The sequence below is a fragment of the Helianthus annuus genome, chromosome 1, assembly GCF_002127325.2.
Source record: "Helianthus annuus cultivar XRQ/B chromosome 1, HanXRQr2.0-SUNRISE, whole genome shotgun sequence".
NCBI lineage: Eukaryota > Viridiplantae > Streptophyta > Magnoliopsida > Asterales > Asteraceae > Helianthus > Helianthus annuus.
This window is the reverse complement of record NC_035433.2, coordinates 103348577-103355361: the sequence shown is the minus strand read 5'-3', so window position 1 is coordinate 103355361 and position 6785 is coordinate 103348577. Positions and strand designations below refer to the sequence as shown.

General features: G+C 42.9%; 1 non-coding gene across 1 annotated transcript; it reads left to right on the top strand.

Annotated features, from left to right (window-relative positions):
* The first annotated feature begins 292 nt into the window (after positions 1 to 292).
* LOC118482911 lies at positions 293 to 399 on the top strand. Its single transcript, XR_004869200.1, has one exon. It is a non-coding gene; the product is annotated as a small nucleolar RNA R71 (small nucleolar RNA).
* Positions 400 to 6785: the final 6386 nt, after the last annotated feature.

The window sequence follows — 6785 nt, the reverse complement described above, 5'->3', positions numbered from 1 at the left end:
AGCCATAACCGAGATTGTTTTTGTCATTTCTAATTTTTTTATTTTTGAAGAAAGGGCCTCGATTTGGGCTTGTAAAGAAGTGCTTTCATCAACCTTATGGGCGCCCGGGGCAATAGATTTATTGCCTCGGGAGGTGTGCCATTGAAAATTGGTTTGAGCAATTTACTCAATTTGGTTATATATTTCATGCGGGCGGCGATTACCTAAAAGTCCCCCGGAGCTAGAATCAAGTGTCTGCCTTGTGTGTGGCAACAGTCCATTGTAGAAAGTGGATACTTGTTGCCATATCGCAAGGCCATGATGTGGACACTTGCGTAATAGCTCCTTGAACCTTTCCCAAGTTTCATATAAGGATTCCCGGTCCTCTTGTGAATATGTATTAATTTCAGTCATTAATTTAGCCGTTTTAGCGGGAGGGAAATACTTATATAGAAATTTTTGGGCTAGTTCATCCCAGGTGTTTACCGATCCAGCTGGGAGGGCGTTGAGCCAAGCTTTTGCTCGGTCTTTTAGTGAGAAAGGAAACATTCGGAGGCGGATGGCGTCATTTGATGCTCCATTGATCCGAAAGGTATCACATATTTCTAAGAAATTAGTAATATGTAGATGGGGATCCTCGTCCGCAAGCCCATGGAAGGTTGCGGAGTTTTGGAGCGTTTGTATCAAATGCGGCCGAAGTTCGAAGTTATTAGCTTCAACATTCGGGGAATTGATAGCGGCGCCTAGGTTACCTACGGTGGGTCATAGATAATCCATGAGGGTACGTTGGTCCGCCATTGGAGGTGGATCACCCGAAACTTTCTCTTGGTTTTTAGCTTTTAATCTTTTTCTGAGAAAGCGTTCGGGTTCTTCTAGAGGTTCTTTTATGTCCTTATTAGAACTGGAGCTCATACACTATATAGGATTGGCGTCTGGTTCCAAGTCCTGCAATAAAAACAGAAAAGAATGCTGGTCAGAAGGTTCACCACGGCCCCGTGCTCAGCGAACACGGCCCGTGGTCGGAGTTACAGTAATTGTTTTCCAGATCCCAGTTACTGGAAAGTTGGACACGACCCCGTGTTGCACCGACACAGCCCCGTGGTCAGCCTTCTGTAACTTGGAAAACTAAAAACTGCCAGCGCACGGCCCGTGTCCAACCAGGCACGGCCCGTGCTGAGCTCTGCAGAAGCTGAAAAACTACGAAAAATCCTAAAAATTAAAAAGAAAAATAAAAATATGATTAGGCCGTTGATTCCTAACTTTCTTAAAATCCTTGTGTCCCCGGCAGCGGCGCCAAAAACTTGATGTGCGTGAAGTGTGTTATATTTTTGATGTATATTTTAAGCCCTTTTTACACTTTTAGCCAAGTTTTAAATTTATAAAACACGATATTTACTAACACTAAACACACATATGGGCAAGTGCACCCATCGTGGACGTAGTATAGTGTTGGTAAGATACCGAGGTCGTCCAAGGACACAAGAGCTTTTAGTACCGGTTTATTCTCAACGTCTAATCAAATCAAAAAAAAAGTTAGAAAAGATTTTTAAACTAAGAAAAATAAAAAACTAACTAAATGCTGAAAAATAAAAATAAAATAAAAACAGATAGACAAGATGAATCACTTGGATCTGACTAGTGTGTTAGTATAACCTTTGATTATTTTCGCACTTTTGTACTTGTTTAAGAGATTATCTTAGTTATTGTAGTAGGCCCCTCTTTTGAAGGCGACGTTACCCTCAACCCAGTAGTTTGAGTCAGCAAGGATACAATCCTAAAGGGTTGGATTATTAGAAGATAATAAATTAAGTTATTAATGCAAATTGTGGTAGGCCCCGCTTTTGGCGGTGACGTTACCCTCGGCTAAGTAGTCTGAGTCAGCAGGGATACAGTCCTAAATAGCCGGGTTATAGTATTAATAGTAGTTAACTTATGAGGGGGTCAAAGAGTTTGGATCCCCGCCATCCAATACCTATGGGCATTGAAGGAAATCCTACTAAATTTGACCCAGGTCCCTTGCAGGACCTCTAAACGCTGAACAAGGGCAAGACCCTTACCAAACCGTTCCCTTAACCCCCGACCAGGTAGCCAACATACCTCCATATAGACCGTGGAGATATGAATGGTGAAAATCTTTTATTTTAGATAGACAGTAATATAATGCCAAGACACCACGGACAAACGATAAGGAAAGATCACCTTCAACATAAGTAACTAGTTATTAAAGTCATTAATACAAAACCAAATAAAAAGTGCAAAAGATTAAAAATAAAAAGTATTACACTAAACACTTGTCTTCACCAAGTGATGTAAGAGACTTAGGCAAACATGGCCTTGATTGTCAAGAACTCTTACGATCAATCTTGGATCCCGAGACGACTCACACACTCTACGATAGACAATGGATGATGGTGGTGGATGATGGTGTTATGGTGAGGTGGGTGGTGGATGAAGTGTGAGAGAGGTGGTGTGCCAAGGGATGAGTTGAAATGAAACCAAGCACTCCTATTTATAGGCTGAACAGAAGGCTGGGCACGGCCCCGTGTCCGCTGGACACGCCCCCGTGCCCGTCTGACACTCTCTCTCTTCATTAATTGTAATTCGCAATTATAATTAATGCGCCTGCTGTACTTTCGCCACGCCCCCGTGCTCACTGGACACGGCCCCGTGGTGGGCAATAGAAGCTTCTATAGGTTTGTCTTTTCTGCTGCTTCTTGGGCACGGCCCCGTGCTGGCTGAGCACGGGGCGTGTTCAGTCTTCTGATTTCTCTTCTTTGCTTGGGAGGATGCCGTTGAGGGGTCGGGCAATCCACTTTTGTTCCTTTTCTTGTATTTATGTTAGAATTAGCTGTCTTTTTGCTTCTTTTGTGAATTTGAGCTCATTTCATCCTGAAAATACAAAAGGAAGACAAAAACACTCTTTTCCCAACATTAGTACTTAAAAAGGATTAGTTTTATGCCTTATTTGATGTAATTTATATGTTGCATTTTACACACATCAACACACAAACCCTAGCTCTCATCTTCTCTCTAGAACTCGACGGCAACACACCTTCCCTATCGAAGATCTTTTCTTGTTCGGATCAATCCTTATTCATTCTCTAATCGGTTAGTATGTTAACTACTTGCTTCCATGATTTTATGATGTTATGCTATATATGCTTGACATGATGATGTAGGAATAATGTATGATTGATGATGCTTACATGATGATGAATTGTTATGATTGGTTCGAATAATATGTGATTAAGCATGAATGAATGTAATCTGCCATATATGTATTTTATTCGAATCCGAATGGATTGATTATAGTGTTCATAAAGTCAGCCTGCATATGTGTATTGGAATACGTTCATGTTAATCGGATTTCATACTATAGAACTAGATCCGAATGCTTGATTTAATCGGCTGTGTTGTGTTTGAACTTGGATGATAGGTGATGATCATAGTGCTAGATCCGATTGAATCTTATGATAGGTTGTGTTCTTGAAGCATGATTAGGGTTCATAAAGATTTGATGTTAAAACGCTTGTTTAATCGATTAATTGCATGATTAGAAACTGTTGATTGATTTCATGCAAATAAGGAAACTGTTAATTGGGTCAAACAAATTGATTTAGAAGTGGTAAAGGATTGCATGAAATTAGGAAAGTATAACTGATCACACAAGTCTCTCAATCGCACAAGAGACTCCGGTCGCACAAGACCGAACACACAAGTGCAGTCGCATAAGACTGTTGGATCGCACAAGTTGATATGTTTGCTTAACTGTTGGGCCGGATATACTTGTTGGGTTGGACTAGTTCCAATCGCACAACCCAAATGGATCGCACAAGCTATACGGATCGTACAAGCTCATCCGGATCGCACAAAACTCTTGCATGTTATTAGATTGGGCCATGTATTTTATATTTGGGCTTTTGACTATTTGGGCCGGGTGTTTATCTGAATCGCACAACATGATGTGGGTCGCACAAGGCTGTGCCGACCGCACAACATGTTGGGCCGAAGTGTTTAGTTGGATATATGTTAGTGAACTTCACAAATGGTTCGGCCCAATACATCCTAAATCGTACAAGTGTGAAAATGCTATGTTCTTGACGATTATGTGTTTGCCATGATCTATATGTGTCCCTTATATGTTAGCTTATCTGATACGTACGTGCACTACTCGAAACCAAAACCTGACTTGTATGGTAACCATGTTAGGACGTGGTTGACCACTAGCAGCTAGACTTGACCTTTCTGTGTATCTGCCGAGCAAACCAAGGCGAGTTCACACTCTTACCAAGGCATGGGATTCCCGGGGTTGGGCATGGGATTGAAGGAATGGGATTGAACAAATACTTGTACTTAAACTGTTACTAGACTATCTACCATCGTCCTCGGATGCGAAGGATACATACGTAAAACCTACGTATACTTGTACTCATCACTGTCCTAAGGATGCGAAGGACACTTACGTAAAACCTACGTAAACTTATATTCACTACTGCCTCGGGTTGTGACAGGCACTTACGTAAAACCTACGTAAACCCCCGCGTACCACTGTCCTCGGGTTGAGAAGGACGCTTACGTAAAACATACGTAAACCTTGTACGTACTATTGTTCTCGGGTTAAGAAGAACACTTATGGTTACAAATAGTCTAGTGTATAAACAAATATGGGAAGCCCTCACTAATAGAACATACTATTGGCCTAGTAGAGCCACATGTTACGAAATGAACTTACTATTACGAACTTACTTACTGTGAACTCGCTCAACTAGTTGTTGACTCTCTGTTACATGCCTTGCAGGACCATAGGTACATGGAGCTTGCACGCGAGGCGCGATCGTTGTGGGCACATGGACTGTTGAGTTCCATGTTAAACATTTACATTATGAGAACTTGATACTTATGTTGGATTTTTACATTAATGCTTCCGCTACACAATTGATTATGTTTGGTTTTGAAAACACCTTTCGTATTGATGAATGACATTTACTATTTACTCTTATGTTCAATATGATTGGTGGCTTGATCCTGGTCATGTCACGCCTCCAAGCGGTGGTACTCCGCGGGTGGATTTTTGGGGGTGTGACACTTATCCTCCGGCATTTCTACCAGGAAATCGGCTATCACCTGCCCTTTTAATGGTCCCTTGGTTCTGAAGGTGATATTGAATGCGCCCAGTTCGATCGCCCACTTTGCCATGCGACCTGAAACTTCGGGTTGTCGGAGAACATGCTGGATTCTTTGATTCGTTCGCACCTCGATCGGGTGAGCTTGAAAATATCGGCGAAGTCTTCTCGAAGCATGAACCAATGACAGAGCTAGTTTTTCTAAGTTTGAATACCTTGCTTCATAATCTTTCAATGTTCGGCTTACGTAGTAAATGAGGATTTGCGCTCTGGTTCGGTGAGCGATTAACACTACACTGATAGCACCATATGACGCGGCCAGGTAGACTGTTAGTACCTCGTCTTTTTCTGGTACGGTGAGAGTCGGCAGGGTGCCAAGATATGCTTTGAACTCCTCAAAAGCGCGTGCGGCTTCCTCAGTCCATTTAAACTCCGACCTGAAGCTTTTTCTGAGCACATCCATGAACGGGAGTGATCTGTCTGCCGCTTTTGATAAGAACCGATAGAGAGCAGCCAATCGTCCATTTAGAGACTGGATCTCTTTTACCGATGTTGGAGGTTTCATTGTAAGAACAACATCGATCTTGTCTGGGTTGGCTCGTAAACCTTTTGGCCCGACCATGACTCCCAAGAACTTTCCTTCTTCTACCCCGAACGTACACTTTTTGGGGGTCAACTTCATGTTAATGCTCCGGAGTCGGGTGAATGTCTCGAGTATGTCTTTCAGCATGGCGGCTTCATCGTGGCTTTTGATTACGATATCATCAACATATACCTCTACATTTCGTTCAATCTGGTCTTTGAAGGCATTGCTCATTAAACGCTGATGCATAGCACCAGTGTTTTTCAACCCGAACGGCATCTTAGTGAAGCAATAAACTCCCTCGTTGGTGACAAAGGCTGTCTTGTCCTCGTCTTCGACTGCCATTTGTATCTGGTGGTATCCCGTGTAAGCATCTAGAAAACATTTCAAACTGAACGTGGCGACGGAATCAATCTTCTCATCGATATCTGGTAATGGAAAACAATCTTTCGGGCACGCATCATTTAGATCGGTGAAGTCGATACACATTCTCCATGAGTTGTCCTTTTTTCGCACCATCACGGGATTCGACACCCAAGTCTGGTATCGGACCTCTCGAATAATTCCGGCGTCTAGGAGGCTCTTCACATCCTTTGCAATTGCTTTGGCTCGATCCGGTGCCATGTGCCTTTTTCTCTGTGCTATTGGTTTGATCGATTCCTTCACGTTCAGGTGGTGCTGTGCCATGGACCTGGGGACCCCTTGCATATCGGAGTGCTTCCATGCAAAAACATCAATCGAGTTACTCAATAACTCCCATAGGAACTTCTTTGTTCGTTTTGGGAGCTGAGCACCGATAGCCACTTGCTGTTCGGGGAAATCCGGGTTGATCGCCCAGAGTTCTGTAGGTACTTCGGACTTTTTGGAGCTCGTTTCTGCTGCGTGTCTTACCTCAGCTACATACGAATTTGATTTTGAAAGGATAGTGGCGACACCGGCTTCGGTGGGGAATTTAATGGCCCCGTGTATCGTTGAGCTAATCTCTTAGAGAGCTCGTAACCCGGGTCGTCCGCGTATTATGTTATGCGACGAATGAGTGCCAACAACCAAAAAGGTTAGTTGAAAAGTTCTGCTCTTGTCACCATCCTTGAATGTGGTCG